Here is a 14,799-nt window from a genome sequence, read left to right as displayed (position 1 = left end):
AATCAGTACGTCCGTACAACCTGTTACTTGAGTAAAAATTGAGATATCTCGATGAAAATGAAATAATGTACAAAAAACCACTGCCACACCCACAAATCGTCAATAACCGAAAACATATAAAGTGCAAAAACTAAGCACTAAATTAAAATATAAAACTGTAATTGGTGCAAGAACTTCTACCGACAGTGCGAAAAAGGAGAAAATCGGAGGAAAACTCCGCTCACGAAGGACACGTCACCGCCCACTTCTTGGTGAAATCTCATATCTCGAGACTTGACTAACCGATTTCGACAAAATTTAGTTCGTAGCATTCTTCTTACATTCGTATGTCACAGTGTAAAAACGTCCGAAATCGGACTACAACCACGCCTACTTTCCATATTAAACAATTTTAAATTCCACTTGATTGGTTCAGTTTCCAGTACACAAATCAAGAAGCAATTAATATAACGGGATAAAACTCTGCGCGAATCATGTCTTTAGTGTGTGCCACTTATGACGAAAAATTATTTAAATTAAATAAAAAATGGATAATGCTTCTCTTATAATAGTATGTACAGTGGCTCAAAGTTATAATGGAACAGTATGATTAAAATACTTTTATCTTAAATATAAAAAATTGAAATTGAAAAACGACAATAATTTTTTTGTTTTTAAAATTCTGTTTAATGTTCATACATATCAACCCAAAAAAATTTAAAATATTTCATATTTACCATGAAAAATATAACTGTAATAACAGATACACAGAATTCAGGCTCAAAGTAATAATGGAACACTTATAAATAAGTACAAATAAATAAGGTAAAAAATTAAATATTGATTTTTTAATATTTAGTGGGCAGTCCTTTTTGTTGTAAAACAGCTTTCAAGCGATTTGGCATAGATTCCACCAATTTATGGCAGAAGGAAGGTGATATATTGTCCCACTTCTCTTTCAAGGCTGCTATCAACTCTGGTCTCTTCGTAATGTGGCGACTATTTAATTTAGGTTCCAAATAATGCTACACATGCTCGATTACATTTAAATCGGGGGATTGCGGCGGAGTTTCAAGCCCATGAGGGCAATTGTACAGCAGCCAGCTTCGCACGACGTAGGCCTTGTGCTTTGGATCATTATCCTGATAAAATATAAAATCTTTTTCTATGTCCAATTTTCGAGCACTTCGCTTCGCACTCGCTTTCAAAATGTTCAAATAAGCCATCTTATCCATATTCCCTTCTATTATATGCATTATTCCTGGTCCATTAGCAGACATCACGCCCCATACCATTACCGACCCCATGCCATGCTTCACAGTTGGCCGTAGGTTAATTTGTTTGAGCTCTGTGTTAGGCTTTCTTCAAACATATGACTGCCCATCTGACCGAAATATGTTGAATATACTCTCGTCCGTGTATAAAACATTTTTCCAGAAGGAAAAATCTTTGCGAATATGCTGTCTGGCAAAGCTGATCCGTTTCTGCTTGTTGATCTTGCTTACAAAAGGTTTTTTCCTCGCAACTCTTCCATTATAATTGTGTTTCCGCAGCACATTCCGCACAGTTTCTGGATCCGAACTTTTCCCTAAATACTTCTCCGCTAAGGAAGCTAATTTTGGAGCACTTGTATGAGGATCTTTCTTAATTCGTACTAAAAGTCGACGATCATCGGCCTCAGAAAAAATTTTGCGTTTACTCAGCTTTGGTCTATTGCTGAAGTTACCATTATTTTTGTACCTTTTTATTATATTAAATACTGTTGTCGGAGCTCGATTCACAATTTCGCTTATATCACGGATAGATTTCCCCGATTTTGATAACCGAATGACAGTTTCCCGTTGTTCAACCGTGGTCTGTTTACCCTGTGGAGCCATCTTACTTATAGCACTTAAACATAGAACTAGTTTAACTTGAATACCAAATTCTTGGGATTCCCCTTACTTGTTCTGTTCTAACTAATAAGAAATTGAAGTTAGTTGCGATTTCTGCAATGCATAAGTAGACTTGCCATATAGTGGTCCATTATTACTTTGGGGTTAAAATATATGTTTTTACGAAAAAGTAGTAAATTAAAATATATCAAATGTGAAACTTGCAATCTTTTTTATTAATTACTTAAGCATATGATATATACATTTTAAAATAAAATACAAAATATTTTTACTAAAGCTTTACGACCAATTATACTGATCGAAACTTCTGCCTTTTTACTGTTCCATTATTACTTTGAGCCACTGTATGTATGTATGTCAAAAATGGGTTGAATTGGACAAATTCTTCCCTTAGCCCCCATATTCCTAATATAATATAAAGATTTTCGAACTTCGGGGTGACTTTGTACTGCAAACATCGGCCAATATAATAATAATAATTTTAATAAAGGGAGGATGGAGTCATGTGTAGAAGTTCACGCAAGTGAGGAAAGTTCTCTGATCGCCATTCACTTGGGAGTGGCCAGAAACGATTCTTTTACATATGACTGAAGCAGCTCACGACTTCCGGTCTTTGACCAAGTATCCTCTGGGTAGCCTAAGAACATCCGTTTGAAGGCGAGCTAAAGTGAGAAGGCGAAAAATCCCCAGCATAGGGTTGTGCGCTGGGTTTGGGACCCGCCACGTAAAAAACACCCCCCAATGAAAAGAAAAAAACAGCCTCGGACGAGAGACCCCCCTTTTGATGACGACCACGGCAAACGAAATAAGGACTATGATTTGAGGGCATGCATCTGGAATGTCCGGTCCCATATCGCTGATTTGCGCCCACGCCCCGACGGAAGAGAAGGACGATGTGACCAAAGATGCTTTTTATGAGTGCTTGGAGCGCACTTATGAGAGATGCCCCCGCCACGATGTTAAAATCGTGCTTAGCGACTTCAACGCCAGGGTGGGCAAAGAAGGTATCTTTGGCACTACGGTCGGTAAATTCAGCCTCCACGAGGAAACATCCCCAAATGGGTTGAGGCTGATCGACTTCGCCGGGGCCCGAAATATGGTTATCTGTAGTACTAGATTCCAGCATAAAAAGATTCATCAAGCTACCTGGCTGTCTCCGGATCGAAAAACCACCAACCAGATCGATCATGTTGTGATAGACGGAAGACACGTCTCCAGTGTTTTAGATGTGCGTGCGCTCCGAGGTCCTAACATCGACTCGGACCACTATATTGTTGCAGCTAAGATTCGCACCCGCCTCTGTACAGCAAAAAACGCACGCCAATAAACACAAGGAAGGTTCGACGTCGAGAAGCTGCAATCACAACAGACAGCCGAACGATTTTCTACTCGGCTTGCACTCCTGCTCTCTGAGAGCACTCGTCAACAACTCGGTATAAGGGAACTGTGGGACGGCATTTCAAACTCCTTACGTACAGCTGCAACCGAAACCATTGGTTTTCGAAAAGTGCAAAAGAACAGCTGGTACGACGAGGAGTGCCGTGTCGCAGCGGAGAGAAAACAGGCTGCCTACCTCGATACGATCGACCACAACACGTGCAGGATGGGATAGATACCGAGAGTTGAAGAGGGAGGCGAGACGCATTTGCAGACAGAAGAAGAAAGAGGCCGAAATGCGTGAGTACAAACAGCTTGCTAAGCTGGCCGACAGGGGTAATGCTCGAAAATTCTATGAAAAAATGCGGCGGCTTACAGAAGGTTTCAAGACCGGAGCATACTCTTGTAGAACCCCCAAAGGTGATCTAGTTACCGATGCCCAGAGCATACTTAGATTATGGAGGGAACACTTCTCCAGCCTGCTGAATGGCAGTGAACGCATAACACAAGGAGAAGGCGAACCCGATACCCCAATCGATGACGATGGAGCAGACGTTCCATTACCCGGCCATGAAGAAGTTCGAATAGCAATTGCCCGCCTGAAGAACAACAAGGCGGCAGGGGCCGACGGATTGCCGGCCGAGCTATTCAAACACGGCGGCGAAGAGCTGATAAGGAGCATGCATCAGCTTCTTTGTAAAATATGGTCGGACGAAAGCATGCCCAACGATTGGAATCTAAGTGTGCTCTGCCCAATCCATAAAAAAGGAGACCCCACAATCTGCGCCAACTACCGTGGGATTAGCCTCCTCAACATCGCGTACAAGGTTCTATCGAGCGTATTGTGTGAAAGATTAAAGCCCACCGTCAACAAACTGATTGGACCTTATCAGTGTGGCTTCAGACCTGGTAAATCAACAACCGACCAGATATTCACCATGCGCCAAATCTTGGAAAAGACCCGTGAAAGGAGAATCGACACTCACCACCTATTCGTCGATTTCAAAGCTGCTTTCGACAGCACGAAAAGGAGCTGCCTTTATGCCGCGATGTCTGAATTTGGTATCCCCGCAAAACTAATACGGCTATGTAAGCTGACGTTGAGCAACACCAAAAGCTCCGTCAGAATCGGGAAGGACCTCTCCGAGCCGTTCGATACCAAACGAGGTTTCAGACAAGGCGACTCCCTATCGTGCGACTTCTTCAATCTGCTGCTGGAGAAAATTATTCGAGCTGCAGAACTGAATCGAGCAGGTACAATCTTTTATAAGAGTGTACAGCTGCTGGCGTATGCCGATGATATTGATATCATCGGTCTTAACACCCGCGCCGTTAGTTCTGCTTTCTCCAGACTGAACAAGGAAGCAACGCAAATCGGTCTGGCAGTGAACGAGGGCAAGACGAAATATCTCCTGTCATCAAACAAACAGTCGTCGCACTCGCGACTTGGCCCCCACGTCATTGTTGACAGTCATAACTTTGAAGTTGTAGATAATTTCGTCTATTTAGGAACCAGCGTTAACACCACCAACAATGTCAGCCTTGAAATCCAACGCAGGATTACTCTTGCCAACAGGTGCTACTTCGGACTGAGTAGGCAATTGAAAAGTAAAGTCCTCTCTCGACGAACAAAAACCAAACTCTATAAGACGCTCATAATTCCCGTCCTGCTATATGGTGCAGAGGCTTGGACGATGACAACAACCGATGAGTCGACGTTGCGAGTTTTCGAGAGAAAAGTTCTGCGAAAGATTTATGGTCCTTTGCGCGTTGGCCACGGCGAATATCGCATTCGATGGAACGATGAGCTGTACGAGATATACGACGACATTGACATAGTTCAGCGAATTAAAAGACAGCGGCTACGCTGGCTAGGTCATGTTGTCCGGATGGATGAAAACACTCCAGCTCTGAAAGTATTCGACGCAGTACCCGCCGCGGGAAGCAGAGGAAGAGGAAGACCTCCACTCCGTTGGAAGGACCAAGTGGAGAAGGACCTGGCCTCGCTTGGAATATCCAATTGGCGCCACGTAGCGAAGAGAAGAAACGACTGGTGCGCTGTTGTTGACTCGGCTATAATCGCGTAAGCGGTGTCTACGCCAGTAAAGAAGAAAAATCTTAATAAAATCAGAAGATCGTGTTTTGTGATAACGGTATATCTTTATGCCTAAAATGGAAACCACTTTGTTGTATAGATTTTATGTAAAGGGTGATTTTTTAAGAGCTTGATAACTTTTTTTAAAAAAAAAACGCATAAAATTTGCAAAATCTCATCGGTTCTTTATTTGAAACGTTAGATTGGTTCATGACATTTACTTTTTGAAGATAATTTCATTTAAATGTTGACCGCGGCTGCGTCTTAGGTGGTCCATTCGGAAAGTCCAATTTTGGGCAACTTTTTCGAGCATTTCGGCCGGAATAGCCCGAATTTCTTCGGAAATGTTGTCTTCCAAAGCTGGAATAGTTGCTGGCTTATTTCTGTAGACTTTAGACTTGACGTAGCCCCACAAAAAATAGTCTAAAGGCGTTAAATCGCATGATCTTGGTGGCCAACTTACGGGTCCATTTCTTGAGATGAATTGTTCTCCGAAGTTTACCCTCAAAATGGCCATAGAATCGCGAGCTGTGTGGCATGTAGCGCCATCTTGTTGAAACCACATGTCAACCAAGTTCAGTTCTTCCATTTTTGGCAACAAAAAGTTTGTTAGCATCGAACGATAGCGATCGCCATTCACCGTAACGTTGCGTCCAACAGCATCTTTGAAAAAATACGGTCCAATGATTCCACCAGCGTACAAACCACACCAAACAGTGCATTTTTCGGGATGCATGGGCAGTTCTTGAACGGCTTCTGGTTGCTCTTCACCCCAAATGCGGCAATTTTGCTTATTTACGTAGCCATTCAACCAGAAATGAGCCTCATCGCTGAACAAAATTTGTCGATAAAAAAGCGGATTTTCTGCCAACTTTTCTAGGGCCCATTCACTGAAAATTCGACGTTGTGGCAGATCGTTCGGCTTCAGTTCTTGCACGAGCTGTATTTTATACGGTTTTACACCAAGATCTTTGCGTAAAATCTTCCATGTGGTCGAATAACACAAACCCAATTGCTGCGAACGGCGACGAATCGACATTTCACGGTCTTCAGCCACACTCTCAGAAACAGACGCAATATTCTCTTCTGTACGCACTGTACGCATTCGTGTGGTTGGTTTAATGTCCAATAAAGTAAACTGAGTGCGAAACTTGGTCACAATCGCATTAATTGTTTGCTCACTTGGTCGATTATGTAGACCATAAATCGGACGTAAAGCGCGAAACACATTTCGAACCGAACACTGATTTTGGTAATAAAATTCAATGATTTGCAAGCGTTGCTCGTTAGTAAGTCTATTCATGATGAAATGTCAAAGCATACTGAGCATCTTTCTCTTTGACACCATGTCTGAAATCCCACGTGATCTGTCAAATACTAATGCATGAAAATCCTAACCTCAAAAAAATCACCCGTTACAAAGATAAACTTGACCAAGCTCCCATATAAGTAATATGAGGATTTTCGAACATCTATCTGACTTTACCTCATATGATTGATGATTGTATGTGAGGAACTTTGATGAAACTCTGTCGGGTATTTTATTAGTTTATAGTAACCCTTGCAACAAGTTTTGTGCCGATGTGTATATTTGTCAGTGAGTATTATTTTTGAAGATATACTTCTTATACGACGCCGGAAAAGGTTGCGATAGATTCTGGTTGCGCAACCTTCCATATAAAAGTAACGCAAAGTTGCGCAACCTCGCTCCATCCATATGAATGTAACGCAACCTTGTCTGCGAAGATGTGCGAGCAGCAAGCGAAGCGGTGACAATCGGCGATCGTTTGTTCGTTTCTTTCGGCACAGCTCGGCCGACACAACAACACAACACAATGTTGCCATGCTTATGCTGTTGTTGTTTTTGTAGAACAATGTTTCAATTTTTGGTTGGTGACATATTCACATGTGTGCGCATATGTATGTTTGTATGCTTGTGCATTATTGAAGTTATAGTTCTTTTTCTTTCGTTTGCCTTTCTGCGAATTCTCAACTATTTTGTGTGACTTTTAATTGAAATACTCTGCGTTGGCCTTTCAGAATCACACAGAATCATTTCTGTGGTTTTTGAAATTGACCCACGAGGACGAGGTATATCGTTTTATCTGGGAGCGTGAGATTTAAGAAAATCGCTCGCTTACAAGGGATAAAACGACTTCTGAGTGGCGATTTTAATGAATAAATTCACAGAATCATTTCTGTGCTTTTGGAAATCAATACTAATAAATATTTTTTTCTTACTAATAGAAAATAAATTTATCACAGTAATATACATAAACATATACATAATATTGCTGTGATAAATTTAATTTCTATTAGTAAGCAAAAAATTAATAATAAATTTATTAAGACTATACTTCTCAGGGCATCACAGCAATGTTATGTATATGTATATACATATTATGCATATGTATTGCTGTGATAAATTTATTGCGAAAGCAAATGTTCTACAAAGTATGTATATTTCTATACTTAAACAAAATTATTAGAACCATCGTATGTTTCTTGCATTCATAACCAAATCATACTTAAGTCAGCGCAACCTAATTGGTGGTGTTGGTGGTAAGCGCTTGGAAGGTCAAGATGCTAACACAGGTCCCAGGTTCGAATCCCGACAGAATAATTTTTTAATTTTTTGCTTTTAACATCGTATACTATACAAATTAATATTTTTCTTACTAATAGAAATTAAATTTATCACAGCAATATTATGTATATGTATATACATATTATGTATATGTACATTGCTGTGATAAATTTATTGCGAAAGCAAATGTTCTACAAAGTATGTATATTTCTATACCTAAACAAAATTATTAGAACCATCGTATGTTTCTTGCATTCATAACCACATCATACTTAAGTCAGCGCAACCTAATTGTCAATGGTGGTGTTGGTGGTAAGCGCTTGGAAGGTCAAGATGCTAACACAGGTCCCAGGTTCGAATCCCGACAGAATAAGTTTTTAATTTTTTGCTTTTAACATCGTATACTATAAAAATAAATATTTTTCTTTATTTTAATTTCTATTAGTAAGAAAAATATTTATTTGTATAGTATACGATGTTAAAAGGCATACATCTTCTATCCTATCTTGTGTATCTGCACATGCTCATATGAGTGTATGTATACGCATGTGCGCGCATTGACTTGCATGTTCAAACATTCATATATACTTAAATGTACATATATTTGCATACATTGCCGAACAAATAAATCACAAGCATACAAACATACATATGCGTACACATATGAATATGTCACCAACAAAAAATTGATCTTCACAAGTCAATCCGGCAGCCAAATTGGCGAAGAACAAAAGAGAGATGATTACGCTGCCTATTCTCTTCCGCAACGAAGAGCCGGAACTACTTTCTGAGTCAAAATTCATTCATTTAGACTTTGCTTTATTCTTCATTTTATGTGCATAATAAATTTATAAAATGTGAATTTAAGTTTTCTAGTTTTCTTTCATACAAAATGATATGCATTTCTGAATATCACTAAGAAGTATAACTTCATCCGCGCGTAGGGACTCCACGCACCTTTTTTTATATGTACAGGGTAGGCCATTTAAAGTTGACCCATCTGGCAACGCTGTAACTTTTAACAGCGCTGACAAATCGGCTAATGTCATACCGCGTTAGAAGCGTCATTCGAAGACAATTTATACCATGGAACAGTACACTCCAAAAGAACGCGCTGAAATTGTTCAGCTTTATATTCAAAATAACTTTTCAATTGTGTTAACTCAACGTGCGTTTCGCAAAAAAAATAAAGTGAAAAGTGCTCCAGTTAAGAACACAATTAAGTCTTTATACGCAAAATTTGTGAACACCGGTAATCTCAGTAATGCCAGTCATGCATCCAGACAACGCACAAGACGTTCTGATGAAAATATCGAAGCTGTACGAGCCAGTATTGAGGAGACTCCATCGACATCGACAACAGTCAATGGTGAGCGTTATCGAGCCATGATAACGGATTTTGTGATACCCATTATTCGCGAAAATGACATGGATAACTTCTGGTTTCAACAGGACGGGGCTACATGCCATACAGCTCGACCAACAATCAATTTATTGCGACCATTTTTCCCCGGGCGATTGATATCGAAAAATGGTGATGTTGACTGGCCACCGAGATCACCAGATTTGACGCCACCAGACTTTTATTTGTGGGGTTATTTGAAATCCAAGGTATACGCTAATAAGCCAAAGACCTTAGCTCAACTGAAAGCCAACATTCGACGTGAAACAGCCGCCATATCATCCGAAACATTGGCCAAAGTCATGGAAAATGTCGAAAAAAGAGTGCATTTAGCTGTCAAAGCTAAAGGTGCCCATTTACGCGATCTAATTTTAAAATATTAGCTGAAACAAATCCCCTTGGACCAAAATAAATTATTTTTGAAATGAACAAAAAACATTGTTTTCTTTTGTTCTTTTTTTGGGTCAACTTTAAATGGCCTACCCTGTATATAAAATTGCTTCAAAATATGTTCTCAATTATACCTGATATCAATATGAAAGTTAATGCAGTCAGCCTGACTCTTTCTCTGTCTTCAATATACACCATAAAATGACTTCCATATTTCCTCCCTTATTTAAACCGTTCAGGTAGGTCAAAATTCGTGTTATTTTAATGAAACTAATTGGTGAAGTTTTTTTTTAAATGTGTGGTTTAACGCTGAGTTAGAAAGGAAATGGTTTTACAAAAATTTCATATCCCTAATATAAGAATTTCCGATCCTCTGGTTGACGTTTTCAACATCAACTTAATATATTAAATGTTGCCTCTTTGGTCGAGATAATATCACATATGTATGTACAAGTACGTATATCTTATTAGAAGATGGTTTTTAATATAATTTTAGCAGACGTGAACTTAAAATTTCCCTCATAATTCCCGCCCTGCTATATGGTATAGAGGCCTGGACGATGACAACGTCGACGTTGCGAGTTTTCGGGAGAAAAGTTCTGCGAAAGATTTATGGTCCATTGCGCCATGGCCACGGCGAATATCCCATTCGATGGAACGATGAACTGTATGAGATATACTTGTAGATCAGCAAATTAAAAGACAGCGGCTACGCTGGCTAGGTCATGTTGTCCGAATGGACGAAAACACTCGAGCTCTGAAAGTATTCGACGCAGTACCCGCCGGGGGAAGCAGAGGAAGAGGAAGACCTCCACTCCGTTGGAAGAACCAAGTGGAGAAGCACCTGGCTTCGCTTGGAATATCCAATTGGCGCCACGTAGCGAAAAGAAGAAACGACTGGTGCGCTGTTGTTAACTCGGCTATAATCGCGTAAGCGGTGTCTACGCCAGTAAGGAAGAAGAAGAGCTTAAATATAGCAATAAAACTAAATCAAGTTTATATGTGCTTATAAGTGTAGATGGTACCAAATGCAATTATAATTTATCGACGGCTTCAACGAATAAAGAATGTTAATACCATAAATATCGGTTTGTTTGTGAAGTATCTTAATGATATTCAATGAGTATCTTTCTTTTGTATCAATGTGCTCAGACGCCATAAAGGGTTAACATCGGACCAATATACTATATAAAGATCACTAAGATGCGATAAAAGACAAACTGTGACTCCGTCTGTTTAAACACTACGGACAATTATTTCAGCTTTGCGACGCATTTTAACCGTTTAGGGACGGGAACTTTTGTGACGTACAATCTCAAAGAAAGGTGTTTATTTCGTCTCCTATGGCTATTTTAAGAAAAGTAATTTGATAATATATTTTTAGCGCATCCCTAAATGGAGATATTGTCCTGGGATAAAAACATCCCAAATCCATGTGTATGCAAAAATATTAGTAAAAATTCTAGACTTAAATTCACTCGATTTCATTTTAGTTTGTCGTTTATATATTCAATTTTATCTTATAAGACATTTTATTTATATCTGATGGCAAGGAGTAAAACATTTTTTACAAAATGCCAAGTTGTAAGCAATGCAAATCTGATTCGTACGGCTCTCTTTGCCCTTTTCAGCACAATTTACGCATCGTTGTCTCTTGTTCGTTCTTTGTGGCAAATGATTTCCCAGATTTTGTTTAATTTTTTTCTTCAATGCGGAGACTGGTCTTGTTCGAACTTTGCGCTGAATTTTCGCATTATTTTTCCCTTCGTCGATGAGACATTCGGATAGCTCTACCAAGAATCCCAAGAACAGTTCTCTTTTCTGACTTGGATGGTTTGTTTCCGCATGGATAATCCAAGCATTTACGGCGCATGTCATCATAAGTCGAAAGAAAACTTTTCGCCACCATTTAGCAGACTTTCGGTCTAGTTCATACAGGGTAACCATTTTGTCGACCAAATCTACGCCACCCATAATGTTTCGGTATGTTTTCACTAAATCTGGACAAGTCACATCAACTCTGGTGCTATCTTTTTGTTTTCTTTGAATGGTGCCCACTGTAACCTCATGGCAATTGCTTAGAAGCATTACCTGTTTAGTATCTTGACAAACCAATGCCAAAGTACCAGATGAATTACACTTGAAAACATATTCTCCTCTGTTTAGTTTTCCAGTAATTTTAGGTAAATTTTTTCTGTTAGATATACAGGTACCTAAAGCTGGAAAAAGAATATTATTTATCAATTTTGTTTACGTGAAAAAACGGTCAAAAGACAATGTAGTGTCAGGATATCTGATGGTCGATGCCAATTTCATAACAACGCGTTCGCCTAATGTGGATGATGTATGCGAATTGTCCTCTTTTCCGGAATATATATTAAAATCGTAAGTATAGCCAGTCATACTGCCGCATCTCATCCATAATTTTATTCCTCTCTTCACTGGCTTCAATGGCATATACTGCTTCAAGGTAGAGCGACCCAAAAATTTGGTCATAGACTCATCAATGCTTTGGAATGGAGAGTCGGATCTACATTTTTGAAAGGTGCTTTTGAGGCAATTGACCAAATCATCAATGAAATATGTTTTAGGTTTTGGATCAGGCTGGTATGATAACGAGGAAAAATATAGTTTGGACATAACGTGTAAGAACCGATCTCTGGACATAGTTTTTTTTATGTATGGATTCCCCAATGAAGAGCTATTTGAAAAATAGTCCTTCAAAGAAGGCACTCGATTATATGACATTACAAATGTGCATCCGAGAACTATCCTATATAACTATAGGATCTCACCAAAATCGGTTCTAGCTCGTTTGTTTTTTACATGGCTTATATTGTGAATATCAATTCTCTCATTGGTACAATTTACTATGTGATGAATAAAGCTTCTAGGCAATAGCTTGAAAAATACCTCCAAAGGTTTCAGTCCACGAGTTATGCCCTCATTACGAATGATTTGTTCTTGGCTAATAGTGAATCGTGGCTTGAATGTCGGTTGTGGGTCTGTCCATATTATAATATCATCAGGCCATTCATTCACATTATCTTCTTCCAAACGTTCAACTTCGTACTTTCATTTTCACCATCATTTTTATTCATAGCACTTTCATTTAAACGATTAATTTCTATTTCTTCATCATATGCTCTGCCGGGCTGTGTGTTTTCTCCATCTTCTGAATCAATGTTGCTTCACTGGGACTGTATGCGGAACCACTATCAGCAAACAGAACATCCTCATCACCCATTCAAAAAGTTCTGAATTTGTGAAACACCCAGTCTGCGTGGTCTTTCCAGTCTCTAAGTAAAATAATGTACATTAGTACGTATGGAATAATAATATCCCACAAATAAACAGATTTGGGATGATTTCTTCCCACGGAACTTACCTTGACTTCTTATAAGGAAAATAAGTTATTCTTTATTCTAAACTTTTTATTTCAATAGATTAGCACTATTTGCACAAAATGTAACTATAATTCAATTAAAAATCACTTATTTTCTAAGCTTTTTCCAAACAAATACCATCTACGCAACAACGTGTCTAAGAAAATGACATTTAATAAAACACTGATGACTCCAACCAACAGCTGGTATTTTTGTTTTTTTAGAGAAGAGTATAATGAATGATTTGGGACTGTTTTGAACCAAATCGCTTCCATGTTGTGACGGATACGATTTTTTTAATTTCTTCGGGATAAAAACATCCCCATCGTCCCGAAACGGTTAATATTAAGTTTTTGAAGTGAATTTTATCATCAAGAAAAATACATTTTAAGTATCTACAGAAGAAATCGTTAGGACCTGAGCAGACCTTTCACAGTAGGTAAATCCCACTCTTTCACAAAGCGTTAAACAAAAGCAATTTATCGAAGATTTTTGGGAGGTAATAATTTAGAAGTATTTAGGTATATAAATAAAAATTTTTGTAATTTTTAAATAATGCGGAATTTACATAGCTCCTATGGTAGTTCGTAAATTTTTTAGGTTAAAGACAAATATTTACATAATAGAATCCTAATACATGCATGATATATGTACATATCGTCACCTAAAATGCAAAATAACGTATCTTCAAAAAATTCAAAATTTCGTTTTTTATTGATTACGAATCACCACATCAGATTACATACAGTGGCGGACAAAAGTCTACATACACCCCCTATTTCCATTGATATGAGAGTACAAAAAGTTTTTAGAAAAATGTATTTATACAGTTTTATTCTAATATTTATTATAATAGCAATTAACTAAAAAAATTCATTATTTAACATAAAACAACAAATTTATGGAAGAAAAACTCAAAAATTGCTTTGACAAAAGTCTACATACAGTTCAAATCTCATACTTTGTACATAGTAAGGTAACGTTAGCCTTTTTCTTTTATTTCAATATGTTTATTGTTTGATATTTATTGAATTTAGTTGTGGTTTAAACACTTCAAAAGCTATAATGGCGAAATGAAATATCAATTGATGTAAGAAATTTGGTGATAAAAGAAAGAAAAGAAAAAAATCATATGGTGAAATTTCTAAATTTTTAAACTTGAGTCGAGCAACAGTACAGACAATTCTAAAAAACTTTAAAAATAATGGTTCCAACGAAAATAAACCGCGCAGTGGACGCCCAAAAAAACAATCTCGTAGATACGTCAGCCTGATTCTCAACGAAGTAGATCAAAATCCAAAAGTAAATGCTCCAAATTTTTGCCGAACGCATATCAAATACGTCACAAATGAGTATCCAACAAAGAACAATAAAAAAAAACTGTAAACGATAACGGATTCCACAGTAGAACACCACGGAAGAAACCTTTTATTTCTGAAAAAACCGGAAACTTCGGTTAAAGTTCGCCAAAAAACACAAAGAAAAGGAAATGGATTTTTGGAAAAAAATTTCATTTACAGATGATTCTAAATTCACTCTTTTTGGTAGTGATGAAAGGACTAAAATTTGAAGGAAAACTAACGCCACGCTTGAACCGAAGAACGTAGTATCAATTGTGAAGCTCGGTGGCGCCAGCGTAATGGTTTGGGGAGCTGTTGCGGCCTCTGGAGTTAGAAAGTTGGACTTTA

At 38.2% G+C, this 14,799-nt stretch overlaps 1 protein-coding gene and 1 pseudogene across 18 annotated transcripts in view; one reads left to right on the top strand and one right to left on the bottom strand.

The window, feature by feature from the left end:
- LOC115066185 (synaptic vesicle 2-related protein) overlaps positions 1 to 14,799 on the bottom strand; it is a 795,221-nt gene that overhangs the window by 516,385 nt on the left and 264,037 nt on the right. The window lies entirely within an intron of this gene.
- Positions 7,384 to 7,513, top strand: LOC125777994 (small nucleolar RNA U3; annotated as a pseudogene).

This window comes from Bactrocera dorsalis, chromosome 3, assembly GCF_023373825.1.
Source record: "Bactrocera dorsalis isolate Fly_Bdor chromosome 3, ASM2337382v1, whole genome shotgun sequence".
Lineage (NCBI taxonomy): Eukaryota > Metazoa > Arthropoda > Insecta > Diptera > Tephritidae > Bactrocera > Bactrocera dorsalis.
The sequence above is the reverse complement of the archived record's forward strand: the minus strand, read 5'-3'. Positions and strand labels throughout refer to the sequence as shown.